General features: G+C 43.9%; 1 protein-coding gene and 1 long non-coding RNA gene across 6 annotated transcripts in view; both read right to left on the bottom strand.

Moving 5' to 3' along the window:
* LRP1 (LDL receptor related protein 1) overlaps positions 1-17,105 on the bottom strand; it is a 316,344-nt gene that overhangs the window by 173,051 nt on the left and 126,188 nt on the right. The window lies entirely within an intron of this gene.
* On the bottom strand, positions 4,435-16,196 carry LOC128404662 (uncharacterized). Its single transcript, XR_008328149.1, has 3 exons — positions 7,832-16,196; positions 7,560-7,801; positions 4,435-7,473 (listed from the first exon to the last, which is right to left on the bottom strand). It is a non-coding gene; the product is annotated as an uncharacterized LOC128404662 (long non-coding RNA).

The following is a 17,105-nucleotide window of genomic DNA, read 5'->3' as shown; positions in this document are numbered from 1 at the left end:
ACCAAATTAAATTTTCATGCCCTCTCCCTGCCAGCCCCTCAAAGCTTCCCAGGATGAAAAGCTAGATAACCTGTGGCAATAACAATACTACCTCATGGCTTGCGAGGATGAGGAACAAGGAAAAGGAACTTCTGATTTCTTTTACAACAAAACACATGGCAAACTGCACAGTGACATGAGAGAGACAGAGAGACAGAGAAGCCACTATTTCCCCTCAGTACCAAATGTTATTGTTGCCAAATCTGTTTCAGAAAACAACTGTTTTTCTTCAAGAAATTCCAAATTTTATTGATTCCTGATGTGTCTAAGAAATGAATCATTCCCAAAGCATTCCAGACACTAATAAAATTTGACACTTCTTGTGAACAGTAGTTGTTTTTCTCTCTTGGAGGTTATTTTTAAAAAATATAATCACAAATTATTTATTAATTGCCTTCTAAAGAAGTGTCTCAAGGTGATTTACACTAAAGAAAACTAAAAGCAGTTAAAAACTCAACAAATGCATTTAAAACAAGACTAAAACAATAACAAAGTAAATAGCAAAGACCCATTTATCCCCTCCAGCTTGGAAAGCTTGTTGGACCAAAAATGTCTTCAGTTGTTTCCAGAAAGTGCAGACAGTGCGGTGCCTGTCGTATCTGGACAGGAATGCAATTCCACAGAGCAGGGGCAGCCACCCTAAAAGCCCTGCTCTGAGTCACTGTGGAGGGGGCTTCTGAGATCGTTGGAACTTGCAGGAGAGGAACTCTCCCGCAGACTACAGAAATCTACTGGGTGTATAAGGAATAAGGCAAGTTGCAGTCTAGATTTTGTAACATTCTTTCTCTTTTGTTAAACTTCTGATCGGTTATGTCTGTTATGCAATTTAAGGAAATAATAAAAAATATTTATAAAAAATTAAAAATAAATAATAATAAATAATAAATAATAATAAACTGGGGACGCGGGTGGCGCTGTGGTCTAAACTACAGAGCATGGGCTTGTCGATCGGAAGGTCGGTGGTTCGAATCCCCGCGATGGGGTGAGCTCCCGTTGCTTGGTCCCTGCTCCTGCCAACCTAGCAGTTCGAAAGCACGTCAAAGTGCAAGTAGATAAATAGGTACCGCTCCAGCGGGAAGGTAAACAGTGTTTCCGTGCGCTGCTCTGGTTCGCCAGAAGCGGCTTAGTCATGCTGGCCACATGACCTGGAAGCTGTACGCCGGCTCCCTCGGCCAATAAAGCGAGATGAGCGCCACAACCCCAGAGTCGGTCACGACTGGACCTAATGGTCAGGGGTCCCTTTACCTTTACCTTAAAAATAAATAAAGGATAAAGCCGTCTCTCAGGTAACCTGGTCCTGAGAGTATAGGGCCTTATAATGTTCATACCAGCACCTTGAACTTGCCCAGTAGCAGATTGGCAGTCAGGGCAAATCCCACAAGCCGGGTGTTATAGTTTGCCCCCACAAGCAACCTAGCTGCATTTCCCCCCCTGCTGATCCATGTGCCTCCTCACTTTGTTCCAAACTGCACAGGAAGCCATGTGTGTGCAATGATTTCAATTCATTTCTCTCTTTTATTTTAGGATGCGAGAGGGAAAGAAAAGACTTGAAATACGCATATAAAAATAATCTCTCTTCGCCTCTGTTTTCAGGGGGAGAAGGTAGCTCAGAACCGTGCTGGAAATGAAGATCAGCCATTCTAGGCAATACCTGTGTGGAAAATATAAATGCTGAGGGGCGGGTGGTGGTAGCGGCACAGGGCTGTCAGCCCAATTACTTCCCAGCAAAACTAATTCAGTATTTCAGGATGGGGGGGGGGGGTTATGTAACCACACAAGCTAACCCACTGAGCTTTGCAAGTTACTGTAAAGCTCCTGAAAGGATTGTGTGGGCTGTAGCTTTCAGCTTTCCTGGAATCTGTGTTCCTGACAGCTGTCTAACAAGGCAGTTGTCCCCCTAGTGATATAACCTAAAGCATTCTCACTTCATTTCCTCCTTCCCCCTCCCTCCTGAAAGATAAAAAGTTAACACAGTCCATTTAACCCGGGACTTGACAGCTGGCTCTTTGCCAAGCAGCTAGGCCTGAATTGCTCCTGCAGAAGCAGAGTCTATACCCAACATCCTTGGAATGCAGAACCGCATCTAACTCTTAAGAGGAATGAGGCAGGAGGGACTCTCCTGTAGGTGTGCACTACCAATAACTCACAAAAATGAAACCATGCTGAGCACTAAATCTAGATAAACCAGAGGAATAGCTTTGCACACAATAGGAAGGAATCTCTTGTATGAGGAAAGGATTATCTCAGGCATGGGGTCTGTGCAAGCTCCCCAAACAAAGCCAGTATGTGCTCTATGAATTTTGCTGTGGTCTATTGGCCACACTGATCCGTTATTGTACAGTCCTTTGGCATCTCTGGAAGCTTCAATGGGGCCTTCCTAACTGAGGGGAAAACCTTGGGCATCCCCACCTCCTGGCTTTCCACTCCTAATAGCACCTTTGTCTTTGGAGTTGCTTGGATGTGGGACCCAATCAAACTAATACACGGAAGTAAGAGGCAGGCAGACATGTGTGACACAGAGAGTGTCAAAATGGGCATAGCATTTAAGCAGTCTTGCACTTAGGAAACTCTTTCCTGAGGAGCCAGGCCCATCACTTAGGCCACTGTAAACTGATTAACATCTCAAAGTTGTGCAGAACATAGGCAATATTATCAAAACAAAAATACAACACCAAACCAGCAGAACAGTAGTATAAAAGCATAGAAAAATAAATATTACTACTACTGCCAGTCCCTGACAAAAAAGGGCCAGGGGGAGCCTAAGCAAAAAAGATAGGCCTTTACTAGACGTCTCAAGCAACGTAGGCAAGTGGTGTCAAATGGGCAAGCAGACACATGTGTTAAGATTTGTGCCATACTGGAAAGGGTTTATATGCAGGTTTCTGTAGCTGTCTGCATTTTGTGTGCAACACAGGACTGCACGCATGTGACTTAGCCTAATGTGTTTTTCATATGTTTAGCACAATCTTAATGTTTTTGTCAGCTTTGGCTTTTAAATACTACATGAAATGTGTTGATGGCTTACATATCGGTGATATTGCACTTGTGAGCCACTTTGAGCATAATATGGAAAAGTGGCATATAAATAAACTTGATGATGACAGCGTCAGTGTTATTCGATGTGATCTACCTGCTAGACGACCGGAATGTGACAAAAACAGTGCTTTTTTTCTAGAAAAAGAGGTGCCGGTACTCACAATTAAGTTGTTACAGTAAGTGCCACACTTTTTAACAACAAAAGAGAGATGCTGTTACTGTGTACCATTGAGTTCCCGGGGGGTGGGGGGGAGCACTGGAGAAAACCATCTCCAATCATGCTCCCTAGTACAGTGGTACCTCAGGTTAAGTACTGAATTTGTTCTGGAGGTCCGTACTTAACCTGAAACTGTTCTTAACCTGAAGCACCACTTTAGCTAATGGGGCCTCCTGATGCTGCCGTGCCGCCTGAGCCCAATTTCTGTTCTCATCCTGAAGCAAAGTTCTTAACCTGAAGCACCATTTCTGGGTTAATGGAGTCTGTAACCTGAAGCGTATGTAACCTGAAGCATATGTAACCCGAGGTACCACTGTATTTTATTCAAGAAAGATGGGCCTCTAGCTTTCCTATTAGGAAGATGCAGAGGAGAGTGCAACCTTGTTGCTCAAATTACCCCTAATCATTTGGCTGCTGGAAGCAATCAATCTAGGGATTTCTCTTTGGCTGCTATGTTTTACCCTGAAGTACACAGTGTGGGCTGTAGACAGCAAGAGGAATACAGGGAAGAACAAGTCGTTCAAATATGACCCAGACAGCTATTAATTTTGCCGCCAGCAGGTTCTAGGAATAGGCAGACATCTTTGTAATAGTAATAACAAGTGGGACCTGCAGCAAAAAGCTGCAGTGTGAAATGTTCCTGCTCAGGGTTTCTCTTCCCCCTTTCATGCCCTTTTCTCAAGATTCCCACCCCATCCCATGCCACCATACTCAGCATTCTATGGCCATCTGAGATTCCTCACCTCACATTCTTTTAGAATCCTGCAAGTCTCTGAATTCCCTGGGAAAAGGTAAGAACAGGTAAACCAATATGGATCTATAGAATAGATATAGCCAGAGGAGCAGAGGTTGAGCCTACGCATATATCATTCTCTCTCCCCATCCCCATTCCATACTCCTATGTCTCTCTTAAAAACAGCCCTGAGAGGGGTGAAATCATTCAGACTTCTCTTGTCCCAAGGAATAAAATGGGTTAAAGAGAATACACGGCAGATGAAATTACCAAGTGCTCCATTTTCTTGCCAAGTTAGTTCAAATCATTGCCTCTTTCTTGGCTGAAAGAGTTAGGCAGCCTGGGGACAGAGGGGGAGAGGGAACAGTTTTCAATGCAAAGGGGGAAATTTTGCTTGATATTCTCTCTCTCTCTCCCCCCACAGTGTGTCCTAAATCCAAGAGAGCTTTCTGCTCATTGACATTAGAAATATTTTGAGATTTGTTGTTAGGCTGTGGGTGAATTTGAGCCTTTGGGACATATTTGTTTGGAAAGTTGTTGCCTGCCTCACAGATTAGGAAGACATTTTAGTGTGGTCAGATTGCTCAATTTTTAGATTTGGAAACACAATCTAGACGTTTATTCCCCAACTTGGTGCCCTACAGATGCTTCCGAAACACAATTCTCACCATCGCTGACTACTGGTCACAGAGGCTGGGCTGATGGGATCTGGAGTCCAACATCTGGAGGGGCACCAGGTTGAGAAAGTCTCACCTGGCCAAGAGTCCCACTATTTTGCTCCTCCATGCTACTTTGGATGACCCCCCTCCCCCCCCCCCAATGTCACAAAAGAAAAGCAAGGAAGCAAGCAAGAGAAAGGCAGAGAGGGAGCAGTCTCACTTGACATTTTCCAGAAACCTGGGGAAATGCTCTTAGATGCAATAGGAGACAACATTCCAATGCACACTGCTGGGAACATAGTCTGTAACAAGCACCACATCACAGAGCAACAGCACAGAACCAGTTCAAATGTGAGCAGGGGGATGGGGGGTATATTGTGGTCTTCTTACATGTTGGAGTACCATCTGAGTATGCACAGAAGTCACTCATTTTAAAAAGTCGTGTCTCCCCGCCACCCATCAAAACTTTTCTCCTGCGCATGGAAAACTGATGTGCCAAGAAAGCCAGCATAATAGCCTTCTCTCTGACATGTGAACTTTCCCATGTGCGGTGTTCACTATGAAGCAGCTTAGTAAAACAATCCAGATTGCTCAAGCAAAACATCCAAACCATATGTTTCGTATAAAGCCATTTCTTCTTAACCACGACGATGGTGATCAAGTTAAACTCAGAACATGGAGTGAAACCCATCAAGAGAGTCTCTTCAAGGTAAATATTTGGACAGTCTAGAACAACTCCACCCCAACCAACACCCACATCCAGCCAATAAAAGTGAAGAAGGGACAGCAGATTTTTGGAAGAGGGCATATATTTTATTCCAGCAGATCACATCTCTAAATTACTTTTAAAATCCATCTGCTATTAAAGGTTGGTTGGTAGGCAGCAGTCAGATGAGCCAAGGCAGTTGCTGGGTGACAATCACATTGTGCCTTGTGCTTACCAGTGTTTAGTAAGTTTGCTTTACATGTTTCCTGCTCTTGGCTTTCAGGATAGGGCAGATTCGAGCTTTAAATAAATGAAGAAATAAATTCCATTCCTTTTCAGGGGCCATGTAAAGGCAGCATCTGCATCAGTCCCAAACCGTGGAAGAGATTCATCATGCTGCTTCAAGAGCTTCACAACATGTGCGTTGATGAATTGGTATGGTTTAAAACTAGCTTTGTGTCATTATTTTCAGTATGTTGTATTTTTTAGTAGCACCTGGGTGATTTATTTTGGCTTCCTGCTCACTGTAGGAGCAATAGTCTTAAAATATTTTCTCTGAAAGATACCATTTGAACCCTGCTAAATATTCTAGATATAAAGAAAAAACAAACTAAACGAAATCCTCACGTCTTTTTTAAAGACATGTCCAACAACATCTGGCGGGCCCCTGGTTCTTCATTTCAGTGTTGTCAGAAGGATGACACACAGTCTTCTTTCACTGCAAGATACCCAATGCAGGAAGTTCTATTTTGGCCAGGAAGAAAGTGAAGGGTAGATTAGGCTTCTCAACTGTTTTCCTCTGATGTACCCCAGCTGGTATCCAGTACATATGGAAGATCCTGGGCTGAGTGGGCTATGTATCTAAAGCCAGCATAGCAACATTTCCATTTTTACATTTTTACTGTGCCACTGGGAGCTGTCTTAATACTAACCTATTGGCACCCAGTTGCCACCCCTTGCTGAGATCATTGAAAACACACTGTTCATATAAAGCACAGCATTAAGAGGCAGGCACATGATGTGTGTAAGGAACGCAAGCTGCACAGAGAAAGGCATTAAATTATTAAAAGTCTGAGAAGCCTGCCTCCTGCTAAGCTATGAGTATTTAGAGGTCTAAGAACCTGAAAGCCGATTTCCTTCTGAAATTGTTTGGAGGATCAGAGTCAGAAGGGAACCCAGTTGCAAATGAACACAGGCATTGTCAATGGGCCACAAGGCTGCAGAAAATGCATTCATAAAGAGGAGGTTTAGATCAAGATTACAAAGGCTAGCAGTCCTTCCAAAATGCTCAATGGAGGAACAAATCCAGTGATTGTGTCCTGCCACAGATACCCAGCCTTGCGATCTAGGCACCTTTAGGTCAATAATTTCCGAAATTGATGATGAGCTGAGACAAATGGGGGGGGTGTGTGCACACAAAAGTCTGAAAGTAGGTCACAAGTTTCTGGGCACACTAAGTGCAGCATGCTAGTTTCACAGGCCTTCATGATCAGATCAAAAACAAAGAAAGAAGTGGGTCACAAATATTCTCGCGAGGAAGCTGGTAAAATGTGGGTTGAACAAGGTAACTGTTAGGTGGATTTGTAACTGCTTTGCTGACTGAACCCAAAGATTACTCATTAATGGTTCCTCGTCATCCTGGGAAAAAGTGACAAATGGGGTGCCACAGGGTTCTGTCCTGGGCCCATTGTTCTTCAACATCTTTATAAATGAATTGGATGAAAGAATTGAGGGGATGCTCATCAAATCTGCTCATGACACCAAACTGGGAGGGGTAGCTAATGCCATAGAAGACAGATTCAGAATTCAAAATGACCTTAACAGATTGGATAATTGTGTCTAAGCTAACAAAATTAATTTCAATAGGGACAAATGCAAGGCTCTGCACTTAGGCAGGAAGAACCAGGTGCACAAATATAAGATGGGGGACACCTGGCTTACTAGCAGTACATGTTTAAAGGATCTAGGGGTCATGCTTCACATGAGTCAACAGTGTGATGCAGCAGCAAAAAACAGCTAATGCTATTGTAGTCTGCATCAACAAAAGTATAGTGTCCAGATCAAGGAAAGTAATAGTACCACTCTATTTTGCCTTGGTCAGATCACACCTGGAATACTGTGTCCACTTCAGAGTGCCACAATTTAAGGAGCTTATCGACAGGTTAGAACGGGTGCAGAGGAGGACGACTAAGATGACCAGGGGTCTAGAAGCCAAGCCATACGAGGAATGGTTGAGGGAGTTGGAAAAGAGGAGACTGAGAGGAGATATGAAAACCGTCTTCAAATATCTGAAGGGCTGTCACATGGTAGATGGAGCAAACATGTTTTCTCTCGCTCTGGAAGGTAGGACTCAAACCAATGGATTCAAGTTACAAGAAAGGAGATTCTGACAAAACATCAGGAAGAACTTTCTGACGCTAAGTGCTGTTTGACAGTGAAACGGTCTCCCCTGGGAGGTGGTGGACTCTCCTTCCTTGCAGGTCTTTAAACAGAGCCTGGGTGGCCATCTGTCATGGATGCTTTAGTTGAGATTCCTGAATTTCAGAGGGTTGGACTAGATGGCCCTTGGGGTCCCTTCCAACTCTAAGATTCTATTATTCTATGAAACAAGGCAAAAGCTCTATTGATGTGTGCCTTTTAAAAATTGCTCTGAGGGCATATTTACAGTACACGTTTTGAATTAGATTTATATCAGTTCAACTGCCCTGGCATTTTCGAAGAATCCCAGGGAATGTAGGTTTGGGTGGGATGCTGACAACTCTTCCCCTGATTCATGAGCTACAGTTCCCAGGATTTCCCAAGGAGAGGGAAATGGCTGTTAAGCCAAGTTCTATTTTGGATGTGTGGATCTGTCCTTTGGAGGATCTTTGGGCAGCCATCAGCTCAGACTTACTTTGTTCCTTCTCACCTTCAAATATAAATGCCACTGCTTGTTTGTCAGTGAATTGTGTTTAGTGAGTCCCATTGCTTGTCATTTCAAGTCCCCGGTAAAGAACAAGGAGCAAGGAAGGGGCATGAGGAAAAAGAGTAAGGGTGACTTGCAACAAAGCCAGAGGCTCAAGGAAAGGCTGGCACCAAGCTTCTGCCACAGACTTGTACTATGATACTGGGCAAGCCGCCTTGTGTGCCTCTTGGCCTTACAAAATGTGAATAAGTGTCCTGCTTTTGATAGAGGCTATGTATGAGCTTGTGCCATGCTCTAAGGCTCCTATGATTCAGAGGCATTACTTGGATTCAATCAACAGAAGAGTGCTGCATTGTAGAGACTTGAGGAACTAGAAGGTTGCAAACTATTTTCTTGCTCACACACATAGCTTGTCACTGCAGAAAAGTCCTTCAAGAGCTTACAAGAACAAAGATTCTGACACCATATACTGGTAGTTTTCATTCCCCTTTTTTATATAACCTGGCATGAAATGGCTATAACTCAGACTCAAAGTCCTTCACAGCCTCTCTACATCCCACTTTAATTTATCGTTGTGTCTCCTATGCTACATGTTATTGTACAATTGATTCTGCCCTGTTCTTTTGTGGGGTTTTTGCAAGCTATTTACCTGTTAAAGTGAGAAAACTGGACTTTGCTGATGGAAAAAAGGTTTTGTAAAATCAAACGGTATTTAAAAAATGTCTGGTAGTCAAGGATTTTTTGGCCTCTTGGGAAATTGAAGCCTCTAAGATGAACATTTAGCTGAACATCTAGGCTGCACCCACTGAAGCTAACGAGAGCCTGCTGATTTTGTAACAAGAAGGGAATCATAGCCACGAAACTGGTTGCTTCCGAAATTGCACTCCACAGGGTTTTGAGTCCCAACCCTGTAATGATGGGCCCATAATTACAACTAGGAGCCCATTATGGGTGATTTGAAACATCCGCTCAGCTCAGAACCTACTTGGGTGTTGCTGCTTTGCCTGCATGGGAATTGGTTCAAAAGACCTGCTCCATTATCAGCAATCTGGCCCAGACCAATTTCAGCCAAAGATAAGCAAACCATCTGCATAGATCATGGGAAAGAAGCAATTTTTCAGGTAAAGAAAGAACTACTCTCCTTCTGTCCCTAAATGTGAAGAGGCATTCTTCTTCTACCCAAGATTTCTTCCCTACTTTCATTTTTAAGTGGAAAGGGACTAGGGAGAGAAATGTTTGTTGTTTTGATGGTAAGTGTAATAGCTTGGATTCAGCAAAATGCTGTTTTATGTGGGATGACAATTAAACCAGGAGAGAAAGCAAGAGACCACTTCCAAATCTTGAAGGAAAACAAGCAGAAATAAAGCAAGACTGGAAACAAAGTACATATGGACTGCAGTTGGATCTTTCTTCCATTTTTATTTAAAAAGTAAACCTAAAACTCAGTAACCAAGCATCAGGTTGGTACACAAACGGTTCAACAGAGATACGGTTTCTTTGCAAACTCTGTAGTAACTTCTTCTCACTCTCAGTTTCTTTCTGTTTAAGGGGGTGGGGAGACTTGTCAAGCTATTGGCAGCAATAATTGAAAACTGTCACTGTGGAAGCCTGTGTTTCTTTTCCACATAGTGGATGCAGCATCAAAAGACCTCACAGAGCCAAGAGAAGTCACCATTCAGACACTACAAGCTCATCCACACTTTCACTTGACCCATATTTTGCTTGTATTGTGTACTTGCCCCAGGTCCAATAGCTTTTATCGTTGTTCTGCGGCTGTGCCTTGAGAAAATCCGATCATACTCACTGAATTAAAGCTCAGTTAAGCAAAATCTATCTACAGATTTTCTGCACATCTGATAAGATCCGATTCAGCAAGTAAGATCGGATTTTTGCAAGGCACAGCAACAGAACAACAAGAAAAGCATTCAGGCCCAGAGAAATTAATCAGTACACAATACAATCAAAATATGGGTCAAGCAAACGTGTGGATGAGTCCTCCTGGAAATAATCAGGATTATCCAATGGCAATGTTACAGATGTGCTTTTAGGTCCCTGCTGTTCCTGGAAAGGCACAGCACATTCCAAGCCGCACAGGGCCTTTTAGTCAGCTTCGCAGCTTCTGATTAGTAGGCCACTTGATGCTGAGCACATCTCTTGTTATGACTTGAATGGGGGAAGGAAGTCGGAGGTGGCGATGGTGTTATTTACAAAATTCCAATTCCCTTCAACCATAATTAAAAGGCTGTAGTTCCCCAGGTACTATTAAAAAAGAGCTTGGCGTCTCAAAGCAACCTTGGAATTAACTTCCCGAATGCATAAATTCCTCAACATCCATACACAGTGTTGCTCCCCAACTGCATGACTAGGAAGACAAAAGACCTGAGTATGATTCTTGACTCCATCACTGACCTATATGATGACCTTTGAAAAATCCCTACTCTTCTCACCTATGCTCTATGAATCAGAGTTCTGGATATGAAGTCAGCCCGCGTGGTGCACTTGCTAAGACGGGCCCAGGTTCCAATCCCCATTCAGCCACTAAGTTCACTGGGCAATCTTGGGCCAGCCATATACTCTAAGCCTAACCTACGCTTACTTGGTTGCTGTGAGAATAAAGTAGGAAGGTATCACTGGATGCCACCCTGAGCTCCTTGGAGGAAAGGTGGAAAATGGATGTAATAAATAAATGAAATGTTTGCTGCAGTTCCATAATAGCATTCTGAATGCCCATCACTGCCTATAGCTTAGTTCATCGTTACAGAGCTTCTGCTTTGGAACAACCCAAGGAATGTGAAAAGTAAAGGCACAGGTGCTTGACTGGTCTGAGGCCTATAGAAAAATGTGCAATGTTAAGAAACTCTAGTAAAATGGGGTGAATCTGGTAGTCAGTTGAGAATGTGAGTGAAGTTGTCCACATGCCAGTTCCTTGGGGGCGGGTGTAATTTCCTTAAGGGAAATGGGATTCGAAAAAATGCAGCAGACTGAGTCACTGCAATCTTATAGTATGGAGAGCTATTTCTGGCTAGCTGCTTTGATGGCAACAAGAGGAGCAGGCATCTAGCTATATACAGGTGTTGTCATAAATGGGCCACCTTGGAAGCAAACAGACTGTCCATGGGATTTTTTAAAAAGTAGATAATACCAATTGAAACTGAAGAGCTGATGTAACTGTGATTGCTACTGTAGCATCTGAATTCGTTTGCACTGTAATCCTCACTGCCTCCAAAGGAGCGTGGTAGAGATACCACCCCTGCAGGCTAATTGGTTTCCCAAGGCATAAAGTAAATGGCACTGAGATCCTTAACATGCACACAACTGCACTGGCTGAAAACACATGACTACAGCATCCGCAAAGCCAGTATAAAAGCATCATGGCTTGCCAAGCTGATCTGGCACAGCCAATAAGAAATGGTTGTCATCCACATGGTCTGTGTCCAAAATAGAGGCACTCGTATCATGCTGGGGCCTCCAATGATTTATTTCGGAGGTGGGATCACTCTTGGAGACTGCAACCTCCTGGTCAGGGAGCAGGGTTTCCAAATTTTTCTGCCTTGAAAAAGAGAAGTGGGAGGATCACTGTCCCAGAAAACCGCACACTATAGTCTGGCTCTTCCAAGTCCTGCTAGTGCTCAGACCAGAGGAACTAGGAGAGCTAAGCACCAGAATGATGCACACCCTTTCTAGGCTCACCATGGGCGAGACGGGGGAACGCTCTGGCACTCTCAACTATTCCCCCTAGGCCTGACAGTCAGAAAGCATGGCTAGGGATTTCCTCTGCATCCAGTCAGGACAAAAGTGGCTCATGGCAGTCAAAAGAGGAAGGTGTAGTGTTTCAGTGTGGCTGAGTCACTGTGTACTAGTAAAACATCTCACATTAAGGCCACACCTGCCTGCACAGTCACTTTCTCACATGTCTGAGGCACATCCATGTTCCTCTGAAGTGCAGGTCTGCATTTCACATCACAACAAAAACATCTTGCAATCATGGTCAAAAGCAATGCCAGAACATAAGGAGAACCCTGCCATACCAAACCAGGGGCTTATATATTCCATCATCCTGTTTCCCACAGTAGCCAACCAGAAACCTTCAAAGAAGATGTCTCACTCTTCTTCCCTAGCAACTGGTGCACAGAGCCATATGAGCTCTAATCGTGGAAGTACTAGAGAGCCATAAAGACTAATAGCGATTGATAGCATTGCCCACTGTGAAGATGGCCAATCTCCTTTTAAAGTCATCCAAGCTGACAGTCGTCACCAAATACCATGGAAGCAAGTTAGATATTTCAACTGTGTGCTACATCCTCTTTAGGAGTTCAGACAACTCTACTTGGAGATGCCCGGGAATGAAATTGGGACAATCTTCATGCAAAACTTGTGCTCTAGCACTGAGCAACATCCCTTCCCCAATGTTGCTTAACTGTTCAGCCAGAACAGGAAGTTAAACATTCCAGCAGCTCTTGTTCTCACATACTCATGCACAGGAAACTTTCTATGTTTCTGCTTTGGTGCTCTCAAGCGTAAATGGTACCTGGGCAGGTACATTTTCCCTAGGGTAGACTTGCACTCAACTGGGAAGACAGTGACAGCAACTCCACCACCCAAACTGATCCTACAATATTGCCTGCCCATAGTGCAGAATAGTGAGAAACCAGGCAGCGTTGTTGCTGCCCTGTGCTCATGTCCTGCTCGCAGGCTTCCTACAGAGGCAAATGGTTGGCCACTGTGAGAACAGGATGCTGCACTAGATGGGCCATTGACTTGAATCCAGCAGGGCTCTTATTACATTCTTATAGACAGTGAAAAGGGCACATTCAATCCCTAATGCAAATCAACATGCTCCAACCATTTCTTCATTAGGAATTCATGCTTGTAGATCTTCCTTTAAATGCCTACCGCACCCTTTCAACATTTTCAAGGCAGCAGAATTAGATTGAATAATGCAGCAGATGTCCCACCAATGCCATGCACAGAAGGTTATTAATCACCTCAAGGACACATTTATATTTGTCCAAGGTCATCTGCAACTTATACAGCATCACCAAGTGATAGTCTTTCCCATTACTGCAGTGGACTGACTGCCTCAGATCAAAGGGAAAGCATTGGAAGGAAGCTGTTTCCATGCCCATTTCCAGGTTCAAAGGATTCAGACTATTTTTGTCTGGCATAAGAATGAAAGGAGGGAGGGAGGCAGCCTCTTGGAGAGAGAGTGGTGGAAACAAAAGCTTGAATTGAAAAGCAAGACAAGCAGGCCTCAAATATTGCTACCTATTCCTAAAACGATACATGGTGTATTAAGAGCCACTGGGAATGTTCAAGGCTGTGATGGCAGCAGAGCAGAGCCACTTTTTATGATGAGAGGCTGCCTCCAATTATGCCTAAAGTGAGTGTTAAAAAGCAAAAACGGTACATGTGTGAAGGGTGCAGAATTCTCTACTTGTCTGTATCTTACCCCACTGCAGTCGCTCCCTCTCCAGATACTCACAGGAATGCACCCCACAGCCAGCTACTTCCATTATCAGCACCCAGCTAGAGATAAAATTTACCTGAGGGCACATTGTCTGCTGAAAGCTAAGCCAGGGATCACAGATCATAGAGTTAGAAGGGAGCATGCGGATCATACAGTCCAACCCCCTGCAATGTAGGAATCTTTTGCCCAACACGGGGCTCAAACCCACAATCCTGAGATTAAGAGTCTCATGTGCTACTGACTTGAGCTAGCCTTTCTAATAGGGGGTGGAACAGCAATGCCCCCCCATACCTTGCAGTGGCAGTGGTTTCCAGGGAGATCTCACCCAAATCTCACAAGAACTCACAAAGCACGTAAGATCTTCTGAGACTTCGGTGAGATCTTGAAAGATCTTGACGGAAGTTGGTGCCACTGCTGCTCATGCTTCATGGACACCATCACATAACACAGGTAAGAGAGGCAGAACAGTGGGGGTGGCCCGTTCCCATTTTGCCTCAAGTGGGGAATCAGGATGTGCTGCCCCTGAATCTAGTATATCTGATCAAACAGGGTCATGTCCAGAGAGCAGCACTGGAAGACTCTGCTTCAGCTACATGATCTTTCAACTGTGGTGTACAAGCTATATTGCCCCAATGCTGTTTATCATCTGTATGAAGCCATTAGCAGTTTGTGGGCAAAGTCTCATCAATATGCTGAGGACACACAGCTGTACTGGATGATGGCCATTAAATTGAATGTAAGCCCTGGGAAGACAAAGGAACTGGGGGTGGGTGGGTTCCCGTGTCTGGCATATTCAACAGTTCCCTGTTCTGGATAGGGTTGCACTCCCTCGATCCACCTTTGTCACTTGAAGCTCAATGGCCTCAGTGGCTTGGAGTGCCTTTTACCAGCTGCAGTTGTTACACTAACTACAGCCAATAGTCTGGCCATGGTGATTCATGGATTGGGAATCTCAAGATTCAATTATTACAATGTGCTTTATATGTGGGGCTACCCTTGGGCCTCATCAGAAGACTCCAGTTGGTGCCAAATGCTTCGGCTAGACTGTTGATAAAAACATACTATTGCCAGCTCATAACTCCAGTGTTCAAAAGTTTGCACTGACTGCCCATATGCTACCAAGCCAGGATCAAGGTTCTTGTATTAATTTACAAGGCTTTTAACAATTTGGGTCCAGGAAACTTCAAGGACCACCTAATCCCTTATACCCCTGCCAGATCACTGAGATCTTCAGGGGAGTCACTGTTAGTGATCCCCCATAGCTCAAATGCAGGGCTCATGGCCACCAGGAGTTGTGTGTTCAGTATTTTGAGTCCAATTTTATGGAACACCTTTCTAGTTGAGGTCAGATAGGCCTACTGAACTTCAGGTGCCTACTGAAGAATTTGTTTTATCATTGCAGCAGGAATTTTAACTGAAGTTTGATTTTATAGTTTGAACTGATGTTTTACTTCTTGCATTGTAAACTGCTTAAGAGACCACTGTAGTTAAGCAGCTAAATAAATAAATGCCACTGCCTATGTCTCAAGGTCTCCCTTTATGACATCGCTATCCTTGCCTGCCATGGAAAAAACCAAGCCTCAGACAACCAGCAGCACGTCCTTAAAGAAGAAGAACTCTACAGAGAATCCAGCCATGCCTGTGCTGCTTGCTCTGTTATGACTCATCCTTCCTCCCAGATGGCTTAGATATATATAAAAAAGTATTTTCTAAATCACTACCTTCAGACTGAGAAATAGAGACTATTTGGCCAACAATTGTACAGTACTAAAATAAATAAGAAGAAGAAGCAAAAAACAACAACAATAATGCACACAAGTTACTTGAGGAATCTTAGATTTCAACATGTGGCTTATACTTGTCCTGACATTATGCAGCTTTCTGGAGAAAAAGCAAAAGGGGGAGGGCAGAGATAGAGAGACAGGCAGACAGACAGACAGACAGACAGACAGACAGACACAGAGAGCATGCAGCACACAATGGAGCCTGGGTTCCTAAGAGCTACATGCAGGAACAGTGTTAAACACGGCCTGCACTGAGCTTTAAACAAAGGATAGCACAAAGTAGCTCAGGCTTCCACCCAAAAGCATGCACAAAGAAACAGCATAAAAAGCAGCTCTTTCGGAGCCACCTGCTCCACAAATCACTTTCAAGTGACTGAGCCACAAAGTTACAGTCACTCCTACAAATCCGGTGTGGATCACTGAGGTTCCTCTGTCTATGGGGCAGCCAAACCACCAAGATCTGGACTGGATCCTATCCCTCCAAGGACCATTGCAACCCCACCCTATTCAGGCCTCTCAAGAGCAGTCTACCCCACAATGTAAGAACCACTGAGAACGACTTGCCTCTTTCAAAGGCAAGTGCAGAATTTCACATGCCAGCCTCCCAGTTAGCAACCAAGAAAATTAGAAAACAAGGGCTTCTGGAATTGTTTTTGAAGATCTATTTTTTAAATGCTTTTTAACATCTTTATGCGCCCCCTGGCCCAGCTTGTCCGGAGTTTTGGGCTGGGTTGCCATATTATTATTATTAGTTCCTGCCTCCTCCTATCCCGTCCATCCAACAACTCTAACCTTCTGCACAAGGGTGATGAGACACATTATGAAAGTATGGCTGAGAGGGTGTTAATTACTTTGTTAGATACAGGGAAAACCATAATGAGAGGATTCAGAAGATACCCTTCCTCTTCTGGCGAGGAACATTTGCAAAAGCTGTGAAAATTCCAGTTCCAATGGGAAGCTATACCAGTTAAATAGCTATCCTTTTCTTTTGTTCTCATTTGGGGCTTGTGTGCCAAACGACCATGTTCCTACCTAGTAGATACTGACTATTAAGAATTAGCATTTTCCTGTCCCACATATGCCAGAGATGTGGGTCATCTCCAGTTCGTAGCTGCTCAGCTGAGGAAGTGTGGGCACCATCACAGCTCTCCACTGAAGGGTGTAGATTATTTGAACTGTGCAACTTGCCGTGAAGGAAGGGGCAGAAGACAGTCATGAGCAAGTGGCAGACAAGAGGCAAGATGGTCTAGCTAGCAGTGCTGGTCTCAAGAGACTGGGGAAAAAATCCTTATTCAGCCATTGTCTCCCCTTGTGACTAATCCAATTGTTCAGCTTCCCCATTCAGCGATTTTCCATCTGTTTATTAAAGCGTAATAGCTTCACCTCAAGGGACAACATCTACCAAAGACAACATTCTGCCCCACCCTCCAATGCATCCCAAATTCTTCCTTTTCACTTGTTTCACTCAAGATTAATGATGATAAAATAAATGGTTGTCTTCTCAGTTAAAAGCTCAATTTTCTACAAAATTTTGCCAACTGAATAGTTACATTTTTACC

This window comes from Podarcis raffonei, chromosome 2 (assembly GCF_027172205.1).
Source record: "Podarcis raffonei isolate rPodRaf1 chromosome 2, rPodRaf1.pri, whole genome shotgun sequence".
Taxonomy (NCBI): Eukaryota; Metazoa; Chordata; class Lepidosauria; order Squamata; family Lacertidae; genus Podarcis; species Podarcis raffonei.
Note: the sequence above shows the minus strand (reverse complement) of the source record. Positions and strands in the feature narration are given on the sequence as shown.